Source organism: Melitaea cinxia, chromosome 23, assembly GCF_905220565.1.
Source record: "Melitaea cinxia chromosome 23, ilMelCinx1.1, whole genome shotgun sequence".
Classification (NCBI taxonomy): Eukaryota; Metazoa; Arthropoda; class Insecta; order Lepidoptera; family Nymphalidae; genus Melitaea; species Melitaea cinxia.
Window position 1 is genome coordinate 10473706 of NC_059416.1, and position 12473 is coordinate 10486178.

A 12473-nucleotide genomic window follows, 5' to 3' on the forward strand; every position below is an offset into this window, starting at 1 on the left:
CTGACGACTTATTTTTAAATTATCTCTGATAATGCGTGTTTAATTGATTGTTTTATCGCCTACTTATGTCATATTAAATAATGTAGTTTTTTTTTCATTTGCTAGCAAAACACAATTATCCTATAGTCATATAAAGGCTTTCTGCCTTCAGCCCAAAATATAGGACTAGGGGTAATGTCACTCATAGTAGCCACTAATATTATCTCAATTATAAGTTTGAAACTCATACATAAGTTGTAAGCGTAAGTTAGAACATAACGCTGGTCCCATTTAATAACATCATTTCGTAGGAGTAAGTAGAATTTACGTTAATCGATTATATTCCTAATGATGACTATTATTTGGTTAAATTACTTTCGATAATAATAAAATGGAAACGAAGAAATAGTTTATTACTTCCTCAGAAACGATCCTTAATTGACTTACAATTAAAAACTGTACATGTATACCCAATAATGGGGTAACCAAGGTTAACCCGTATAACTCAATAATGGGTAAGGGTAATTAAACGTAATGCGTTTGTTGTATAATGTTATATGTTTGGTCACAAACGAAAATGAAAGCGACTTCAAATACATCGACAAGTAATACAACGTAAGTAGTAGACAAAAAGAATAGTCAAGTAAAAACGCGCTATCAAAGATTACTCAAAAAGTAGTCATCTGATCTAGATTAAATTTAAATGAGACTACATGACAATCATTAACTATCAATAAAAGTAAGAATCATCAAAATTGATAAACTCAGCGAAAAGTTATACGGTTTAATACAACGTAGGTCGACGAGAAAATAGTCAAGTAAATACGCATTATTAGATAAGAGTATAACTCTAACTAAATTTAAATGGGACCAAATGACACGCAATGCCTTTTAATTAAAACAAAATTCATCGAAATCAGTCGACCCAGTCGAAAGTTCTGCTGTAACATACATAAAAAAATATATAATCGAATCGAGAATCTCCTCCTTTTTTGGAAATCGGTTGAAAATAGTTTTAATTCTGACATTAATAATAATTTTAAGCAATCTATTCCTTTTTAATTGTAAGTTAAGTGTATTTTGGTTATATGTGTAAAGTATATGGACAATTTATAAAATAAATATTTAATGTATGATAAAATTATTTGACGACCGCTCCGGTGTAGTGGTGCTAAACATCGACTGTCGTGGGTTCGATTCCCGTTCGGAGTTGATATTTGTGTTTGTACAAATATTTATTTAATCTTTTAATTATAATTTAAATACTAAGGTATTAGAGGTAAGTATAAAATTGCTGTGTAGTTACGGCAGTAAAGAATATAGCCATCCCCTCTCTTACCGTGGGTTAAACCCGACCGATGGCGGGTTAACCATCCAACTGCTGGCTATGAAATATACAGGCCGAAGAAGAAAGAAATAAAGAATTAAAAAAAGACGGGCAGCAGCATTTTCGATGCGACAAAGCCAGCCCTGCTGGCCCTGAGGCCTATGTCCAGCAGTGGACGGTATAGGCTGTAATGATGATATTGTAATAACTATAAAAATAACATTTAGTATGTAAAGTAAATAATTCGATACAAAAAGGAGACTACACCCGGGTTTGAACCGGGGACCTCTCGATCTGCAGTCGAATGCTCTACCACTGAGCTATATCCCCGTTGAAGTTTATATCGAATTATAATAACAATATTTGTAATGTCAACAGAGTACAACGCACGATGCTTATGTGGGCGAAGTTTTATCTCTTCACATTGTTTTTATCTAACGCCTATTATTGTAATTAGTCACTCGAGTATGGATCTGTATATTATGAATTCTTTAGATTTATTACAAAAAGAATATGTATACAAATATATCGGCCGGATGTTACCTAAAACTGACATTAACTTGCCCATATTGGGAACAGACGAACGTGTGATCGGGGATCGTGGGTGATTATAAAAAGTTATATAGTGTGTGTACAATAGTAGATTTAGTCTAAGCTAGATTTACTTTTTTTTGAAAATAAAATGGCAACAAAAAGAATTAAAAAAAAAGAAAAAACATTTCTATATCCAGTATAAAGGTCATTAAAGACAATGTTCTGTAATGAATTGTATTTTAAACTACACAACACTAGCTCTTAAAGTTTTAAAACTAGATCCGATGCTTCGTACATTCTCGAAGTGGTACTTTAAATTACACTGAAAACAATCCACTTCTATTTCCAGTAACCGAGTTAAGAATGGACACGGAAAAATATATTTAGAATTAGTTGCTTAAATATTTAGTTTAAAAATAAATTGTTTTCAATTAACAATGTGAGATCTTCAGAAAAATACCCGAGTAGAAAAAAGGTCAGGCTCAACCAGATCATGTATCTGGACCGGATCAGGATAGAATAAGGCATGCCTGATCCGGCAAGCTCTATCAGGACCAGGTCCGGTCCAGACAAGGATAGCCTGATATAAAATATAATCAAGTATGGTAAGGCATAGTGGATCAGGACCAGGTCCGGTCCAGACAAGGATAGCCTGATGTAAAATATAATCAAGTATGGTAAGGCATACTGGATCAGGACCAGGTCCGGTCCAGACAAGGCTAGCCTGATGTAAAATCTTACCAAGTATGGTAAGGCATACTGGATCAGGACCTGGTCCGGTCCAGATCAGGATGACCTGAAAGAAATGACGCGAACTGAGCCTGAATCGCGCTATTAATGTTTTTAAGCGCACTTAGTATATATACAGCTATCAGGACAATCTAGCAGGGAGTATTCTACACAGGGGTATTTCTACACAGTGGAGCAGTCGTAAGTAATAGGAAATAGTAGTTAGTAGTTAATCATAAGAAGTTAATAAATAAAATTTAATTAATAATAATAATTAATTAATAACATAAAAATAAATAAAAATAATTAATATGTAAAGTAAAAACATAAATAAATAATACATTGGAAAAAATAAACGGAAATAAATATTATAATAATTATGTTAATACATACATATTTATATCAATTCGCTTTTTTTTTTGTTAAACAATTTTTTCAAAAATATATATTCGTTTTTTTTAAAAGGACCGAACCGAACCCGCTGATCAGGATGAGATGAGATTTCCTGATCAGGTCCAGATCAGGAAATCTCATCTCATCCTGATCAGGTCCAGACCAATCATCTGCGTTACATGCCTTATCTAGTCCTGATCAGGCATGCCTGGTCCGGTCCTTCTAAGGAAGACGAAAAAATTTCTACTCGGGTAGTCGATGTAATTATCTCACACGCCTTTAGTTTCGCTTCGTGTTAGATTATTTGTCTTTTAGGTATCCATGTAGATTTGATCGATAATGCTTTCATAACATAATACTATACTAAGTTTTAGTAAATATTACTACTAAAATTAAACGTAGTTAGTTTTGTATATTGAATGTACAAACGTCTTCGAGCAACGTGTTCTGCCTGTGTTAATGTGCGGAGCCGAGACGTGGACACTAACGAAGGGACTGGTCCACAAGTTTAAAGTCGCTCAACGTGCAATGGAACGGGCTATGCTTGGGGTTTCTCTCCAATATAGGATTGGAAATGAGACTATCCGCGAGAGAACGAAAGTAACCGACATAGCCCACAGAATTAGCAAGTTGAAGTTGCAGTGGTCTGGTCACCTGTGTCGCAGGACCGATAGCCTTAGGAGTAGACGGGTCCTGGAGTGGAGACCGCGTCTTAGCAAACGCAGTGTTAGACTGAACTGACTGACTGACTGACAGTGGGCATTTAGCTCAGTGGCAGACCATTATATTGCAGATCGAGAGATACCCGGTTCTAACACCTATATCTTTTATTATATCACTAGCGACCCGCTCCGGCTTCGCACGAATATAAAATATAATTATAGCCTTTGTCATTCACTGAAAAAATGATTAAAATCGGTCCAGTAGTTTTCATTTATTCATTACTGCCCGTGGCCCGCACGCGTTAACTTTAGAGTAAAAGCCGGCCGGAACCGCCGCAAACACTACGTACCGCATTTTTTAAATCTGTAATATCTTCGAAAATATTCATTTAAATCATATGCTGTAAAGGGCTATATAGATCTATATTAAATCAGAAATGTTTTAAGGTATTTAATTAGATAAGGATTAATGCTGTATTGGTTAAAATCGCTTCGAAAATTAGCCATTATTTGTCGTAAAAAGTAAATGACAAAAAAATGTTATTGTGGGATATCCATAAGGGATAGACATATAACATACCAGAGTTTCCGTAGACCTTTTCAATGTGTACAATACTTAGTACATTATTTTGATTAATCTCGTAGGGTTCAGCCTGCGTTTGCAATGTAAGCAGAAAAAATGTAATTATTTACAACATCACATAGGACACCTCAAAAATAACAGTATTTCCCCACTATTTAATGGATGTTATTATAAATATCAACCTTCCTCTTCAATCAATCTATCTATTAAAAAAAAACGCATCAAAATCCGTTGCGTAGTTTTAAAGATTTAAGTATACATAGGAACATAGGGACATAGGGACAGAGAAAGCGACTTTGTTTTATACTATGTTGTGATTACAAATCAAAAACAAAAATAGAATATTTTTTTATGAAAATAATTCTGCTACTGTTATAACAAACGGATCCATGTAGTTAAACTCAACACTATTTTTGACCTTTTAAAAGGCCATTTATATCTCCGACATAACTTGTAAGGCTCACGATGATCGTCGAATATTCTAGTCAATGTTGACTAATAGGTAAGCGTCCTAACTCATAAACTCGATACAAATTCGTTCAGAAACCGGAACTTCGCCGGATATAAGCTCTTAGATGATATACGACCACGTTAGTTCTGTAGTAGCATTGCGCTTGACTCCGTCTTGGTTATGAATAGAATGTACTTTACAAAAAGAGTAATGTTTGGTAATTATTTATAAATGAAAAATGATATGTGATAAATGTATTTATCGCGTATCACATTTTTTTGAAATTTATTGTTTTATTTTTATTTATAAAATAAATTTCTTGTTAATAAAACTCTATATAAAAATACTAGCTGTGCCCGCAACTTCGTCCGCGTGGAATTTAACAAAAAAATTACAGTTCATTTCGCAGTGTTATATATAAATAAATTACTAAAATATAAAGTAGCCTAAGTTACTCCTTACTACATCAGCTATCTGCCAGTGAAGTCCCGTCAAAATTGATCCAGCCGTTTCAGAAATTAGCCGGATCAAACAGACAGACGGACAAAAATTGTAAAAACATGTTATTTCGGTATATGTACCTGTATACATCCATATGCATTTAGTAAAAGCGGTTATTTTAATATTTCAAACAGACACTCCAATTTTATTTATTTTTATAGATATATCTTTTGTTATCATATTTTGTTTAAATCACGTTTAAATATTTTTATAAAAATGCTTTATAGTCGATCAAAAGCTATAATCAATTAGGACTATAAAGATTATATGTACGATTTTATTTTTGTGTTACCCTCACATTAGGAATTCTAAACATTTTTGAATATCATATCAAAAATTGACCGAGCTGGAGCGGTACATATTAAAAATAGCATGGTGTCGTCTCCTGTCAAAGATTTTCATTGTAATATGAAACTTTGAATAGTTACGGGTCTCTGTAAAGAACTCACTATAGACGGCGCCACGGTTCGCTTAAACCGAAAATAAAAATCATCATATCAAAAATTTCGCTCTAGCGGGTACCTACATCGTTCCATAGCTTAATTGGCTAGAGCGCCGACACGGTCAGTCGGAGACGCGGGTTCGGATCCCGCTGGAGCGGTCAATTTTTGATATGATATTCAAAAATGTTTATAAAGATTATGTTAAGAAGGGATGGTAGGAAATGGTATCGTTTCATATCAAAAATCAGATTTAAATCTGAAAATTATGCATTAATTTATCATATACTCGTAATATGGTTATATTAAAGTGTGTATGCAAATCACACTCGGCAGAGTTCTTAAAAGTCGTAGGTAGGTAAGCCGTTGTCGCGGTAGCGTGACCCCGTGGCGTCCCACTAGACGACGAGGGTACCACTTGTTTTTAGTGGGTAATCTGGCGAGCCCCAAACTCCCGTCGCCTTAGGGCGGTGAGGTTAGTGTGTAAAGGTATTTTCCAGCGTAAAAAAAAGGTAGATAAGCCGTTACGATTTCTTCTATCGTCGAAAATTACAGTTACGTGAAAAAGGTCGTAAGCGCCATGCAAAACGTGTCGCTTAGGTACACGTTTTGATATACATTTATGTGTTTGTTACTTTATCGTGACGCATTTTCGTTTCATCGAGTTTCAAATCGAATCGATTCTAAAGAAGTTTTACTTCAATAATAAATTGCACATAAGTCTACATTTTATGTATAGCATAAGTATGTTTAATAGCAGTGACTTATTACTCCAGGCCATCTATTTGCAAATGTGTCACTACAAACCTTATAATGGAACCTCATCGTCCAAAGCACTCCTTCATTATTTTCATTTTCGTCATTAGTGTTATCTAGGTTGTAGGGGAAGACACAATATTATCAAATCGCAAGTTTCTACCTCTCTGCAGCTCTCCAACATTTCATCAACAAGTCCCCTACAGGGGCTACAAGACTATAAATTGTCTCAAGTCTCCCTTATAATCGTCTTAAGTTATACACTCTCACTGAATCCTAGCCTATATAGTATATTGCCTTATAATAACCATTTGTGAAATTAAATAATTATTCAATGGATCAACATATAAAAATAAAATAAAAATTTGTCTCCGAGATACGAATGTGAGACTTATCAAGAAAAAAGAGGTGGTTCTCAATTCGATTGTAATTTTTTTTTAAATGTATGTTACCTCAGAACTTTTGACCGTGTGGACCGATTTCGACAATTTCTTTTTTTCATCGAAAGGTGGTGTGTGTCAATTGGTGTCATTTAAATTTAATTGCGATCTAAAAACTACTTTTCGATTTATATCTAATACTTAATGCATATTTACTTGACTATTTTTCGTCGACCTACGTTGTATTCTACCGCATAACTTTACACTGGGTCCACCGATTTTGATAATTCTTGTTTTAATCAAAAGCTGATTCTTGTCTTGTAGTTTCATATATATTCAATTGAAGTCATTCTTGTTTTAATCGAAATCTAATTACTGTTATGTGGACCTATTTAAATTTAAAGTAGATCTGATGAGTGTCTTTTTTAAGTAATCTTTGATACCGTGTATTTACTTGACTATTTTTTCGTTTACTTACGTTGTATTTATTACTTGTCTATGTAATTTAAGTCGTTTTTTTTTATTTGCGATTAAACACAATTATTTATGATCAATAATTACTAAAGTACAGGTAAACAAGTTAGCGTATAGGTATATTCGTTTGACTGTGTTAAGTGTCTCGTACTACAGTTTATTTATAGCTAACAGACCCTTGTCATTGATGCATACCCTCTAATTCTGTACCTTACCATAGACTACATAATATTAATAAACGTGAATAAATTAATATAATCATATATCAATGTCAACTGTCAATGCATATCTATTTGTTTATTTTTTGAAGTGAAAACTCCTTTTGGCGAATCGCACACACAATTTTTCGTAAGTAGTAAGTTAAGCTGATCCGTCACGTTCTGAGGTGAAAGGCGTGATCGGGTGATTTCGGGACTTATTGCGTTATTGCTTGATTGCGGTTGCCAATGAAGTTTTCACTTCTGCCTTGCGGTCTTAAGCACACACTCTATTTTTTTGTTGTCAACTTTTTTTGTGAAATACCCCCATCTATCGTCCGCTGCCTCCCGCGTTACGGAGACTGATTGGTCAGGTAGGGTCTGCGTTGCCGACCGCGTCTTCTGCGTCGAATTGTTGACAAAGCAGCGCGTTGCTCGCTCCACGCTGGACAATCCGCGCGCGCGTGTGCTCAGCCGTGTCTTCGACGTCGCAATAATGACACGCCGACGTCGGTTACTGCCCCAAATATAATTTACACACTGCATATTATAAAAATCAATTCATTCAGTCAATTATCTTCTACCGTTACAATATTATAATACACAACCTAAAGACATTATCCTGACTTAGTCTCTAAATTAATAACAGCTTGAATAACATTCTTTTAAAGTCATAACAGTAGACTGATTTTATAATTTATTAACCGACTTCCTAAAAAGAAGGAGGTTCTCAATTCGACTGTTTTTTCTATGTTTTTTACATCAGAAATTTTGACCGTGTGGACCGATTTTGACAAATTTTGTTTTAATCGAAAGTTGGTGTGTGCCAATTGGTCCCATTTAAATTTATTTGAGATCTAACAACTGCTTTTCGAGTTATATCTAATAATGCGTTTTTACTTGACGCTTTTTTCGTCGACCTACGTTGTATTTAGATAATTCTTTTTTTTGTTGGAAAGGAGATATCCCTAGTTTAGTACCATGATAAGGAAACCAGGATCTGATGATGGGATCTCAGAGAAATCGAAGGAAACTCTTGGAAATCCGCAATAACTTTTTACTGGGTGTACCGATTTTAATAATTTTTAATTTAATCGAAAGCTGATGTTTGTCATGTGGTCACATATAAATTATATTGAGATCTGATAACTACTTTTTGAGTAATCTTTGATAACGCGTAGTTACTTGACTATTTTTTCGTCGATCTACGTTGTATTACTCGTCGATGTAATTGAAGTCGGTTTTTTTTTCGTTTGCGAGCAAACACAATTATTATTTACCCCTTAATTCCTTGATTTTAGGATTTTGATGCTGTATTTGTATGTGTGATTTGTATGATATCCGCAGATTTTTGTTACTTTAACATTATAATTATTGACTTTTTGGTCAATAAATGTTGATACATTATTTATTTTTTTCATTAGTTACTATTTTGGAATTATTTTTAAATTCGACCTCTTAATATCCTGTGGCTTTATATATCTAGGATATAGTGCCTTAAAAGTCTATTGTCTTTCTGATCTAAATTATCCTTCGCGGTCGAAGCCGCGGTAAAAGCTAGTTTTATTCTATGTAAAATTAGTAGATCTGGCAAACTACGTACCGTCATGATTTCGTAGGCAAAAAGCTTGTCCTGACATTAAAAAACTAAAAATAAAATAATTATCCAATTTGGTGACATACATACAATTCTGCTATTCATTGTTATTATATAGATTTTCGAGAGATGAAGTATCTGTCGCGATACAGACTTTCGTTTTATAAATAAGTGATGCAATACCGGTTTGTGTGAATCATAAATGGAAGCGCTAAAGACTTGCCTACACAAGCATCGCCTACGTTGTTGTTGCTTAGATTAACTAACTTAGCTAAAATTTCACACGTACTAGCGTCGGGGATATAGCTCAGTGGTAGAGCATTCGACTGCAGATCGAGAGGTCCCCGGTTCAAACCCGGGTGTCCCCTAAATATGTTTTTTTGTAAGTAGTGTAACTTAAACATAGAATTTGAATACAATTTTTCAAGTCTGTATAGCCTTCGCGTCTAATTTTTTCTGTATATTTTTTTTTTATGTTTGCTCACTATGATGTTATGTATTTTTTTATTATTTTTATTTAGTATTATTTAATTTTTCCTGTTTCCTCTAAGTTGTTGATAAATTAAATCTCAAATCAGTCTTAATGATTCGTCTAATTAATTAACACATTTATATTTCTTTTAGTAATCTCTATAAGTTAGAGCGTCAGAGGCAAGAAGATTAATGACTACAATAGAACTAAACGAAGAGGTTTGTTCATTTCGATATTTTTTTGTTTTATGTTACCTGTAACATCCCACTGCTGGGCATAGGCTTCTTTCTACATGCAGGAGAAGGATCGGAGCTTTATACACCGCGCTGCTTCACAGCGGCTTGGCGGTCGGTTTCATGACTTTATAAAAAATATTTTGATCAATGCAAGTTGATTTTAACTGTTACGTGTATCCGACACATATTTTTAATAATTGTTATGGCTCGCAAACGAAAAAAACTAACTACAATTAACATTGACAAGTAATCATGACTGTATTATATGCAAGATTTTGTACTAAAACACAGTTTATACATTATTTTCAAAAGAGTATCTAACTGCGGAGTTTCTTGCCTAACTTGACTTTTAAAAATAATAATTAGTTTTGAAATTTTAATCTGTAATAAACATAACTCAAATAATTGTGTTTGCTCGCAAACGAAAAAAACCGACTTCAATTACATCGACGAGAAATACAACGTAGATCGACGAAAAAATAGTCAAGTAACTACGCGTTATCAAAGATTATTCAAAAAGTAGTTATCAAATCTAGATAAAATTTATATGTGACCACATGATAAACATCAGCTTTCGATTAAATTAAAAATTATCAAAATCGGTACACCCAGTAAAAAGTTATTGCGGATTTTCGAGAGTTTCCATCGATTTCTCTAGGATCTCATCATCAGATCCAGGTTTCCTTATCACGGTACTAAACTAAGAATATCTGCTTTCCAACAAAAAAAGAATTATCAAAATCGGTACATCCAGTAGAAAGTTATGCGGTATAATACAACGTAGGTCGACGAAACAAGCGTCAAGTAAAAACGCATTATTAGATATAACTCGAAAAGTGGTTGTTAGATCTCAAATAAATTTAAATGGGACCAATCGACACACACCACCTTTCGATTAAAAAATTTTTTGTCGAAATCGGTCCACCCGGTCAAAAGTTCTGGTGTAACATACATTAAAAAAAACAGTCGAATTGAGAACCTCCTCCTTTTTTGGAAGTCGGTTAAAAACGCGATGGATTGCAAACTTAATCCACCACGCTGCTCCACTGCGGGTTGGTGGATATTTCCTACTACGACTAACGATCGTTATCAGGTGTCTTTGATAACAACGGGGATCGACAGCTTAACGTGCTCTCTGAGGTTAAACTTTTTTTTTTTAATTATATAGACTAGCGCTTGACCGCGATCTAACCTGATGGTAAGTGAAGATGCAGCCTAAGATAGTGCGCGCTTGCCTAGAAGATGCCTATTCACTCTTGATTTGAAAATACCCAAGTTGTAATTATTGAAACTAGGACTAATACGTCATTATTTTGATAGAATTGTGTACGCGCCACTTATTTGCTAACTGCATGCGAATTAACTTGATTCAATTAATTAATTAAATAAATTTATTGACGCGTGCTAATGTGCCAGTTGCGCAATACGGTCATCGTGTAATGAATTGACATATTACATAGAAAAATGTAGGTACATTGAGCAATGTTAGTGCTGAGCAAGCGTTCTCTTCCAAACAACTCTTGATTCATATTACTCAAACACATGCACAGTCTGTAACACTGGTGGGTATAGGCCTCTTTCTCCGTATAAGAGCAAAGTCGGAGCATATTCCAACAAGCTACTCCACTGCGGGTTGGTGGATTAATATATAATTTATTGTAGACCTGATATAGATTGTAGATTGGATTAATATATAATTGTACAAGAAATTATATTGGCTTCGGTACTATAGAATATAGCCACCCCCCTCTCTTCCCGTGGGTGTCGTAAGGGGCGACTAAGGGATAACACAGTTCCGCTACCACCTTGGAACTTAAGAACCAACCGGTGGCGGGATAACCATCCTACTGCTGGCTTTGAAATACACAGGCCGAAGACAAAGCCAGCCCTGCGGGCACCAACCCGCCTGCCCAGCGTGGTGGCTATGGGCAAAACACATGAGTTCACGTTATTTTTGGCGTAAACTTGTGGAGGCCTATGTCCAGCAGTGGACTGTATAGGCTATAATGATGATGATGTAATGATTATTGTAGACCAATGTAAATAAACAAACCTTTAAACGACCCCCAGAAGGGCGAAATTTTTGTGTCGAGGGTACGAAAAACACAACACAAACACAAAAAGCCAGACTACGACAAACATCTGAACAACAACAAATAATTGAACACGCGACCACAACCGTAACAAAAACATGCTGTGATGACTATGCTTATCCATTATATTATTTTACTAGCGACGGCTTCGCATGGTTGCAAAAACTATCAGTATTCCTCTACTATATTATGCATGTATTATACATATAAACCTTCATGTGGTATTACTATATTTACTAAAGAAAACCGCATCAAAATCCGTTGCATAGTTTCAAAAATCTAAGCATACAGAAAGCAGGAAGCGACTTTTATAGTATGTACTGATAATTAGATTATCTAATATATAAAATTCTCGTATCGCGATGTTTGTAGTTAAACTCCTCCGAAACGGCTTGACCGATTCTCATGAAATTTTGTGTGCATATTGGGTAAGTTTGAGAATTGAACAACATCTATTTTTCATCCCCCAAAATGTTAAAGGTAGTCCAACCCAATTTTTTTTTAATTATTAGATAAATTATTTATTTTTTATTTATTTATGATTTGGCGTAAAAAAATACATACAACCCTAAATTTTAACCCTTCTACCACCAACCCATATTTTTAAATAGCGTTCGCGGCAAGCCAACGTTTGCCGAGTCAGCTAGTTATTATATAAATGTTCAGTAG

General features: G+C 34.5%; 2 non-coding genes across 2 annotated transcripts; one reads left to right on the forward strand and one right to left on the reverse strand.

Annotated features, from left to right (window-relative positions):
• Window positions 1-1561: 1561 nt before the first annotated feature.
• Window positions 1562-1636, reverse strand: Trnac-gca. Its single transcript has one exon. It is a non-coding gene; the product is annotated as a tRNA-Cys (tRNA).
• Window positions 1637-9299: 7663 nt separating this feature from the next.
• Trnac-gca lies at window positions 9300-9371 on the forward strand. The gene has a single exon. It is a non-coding gene; the product is annotated as a tRNA-Cys (tRNA).
• Window positions 9372-12473: the final 3102 nt, after the last annotated feature.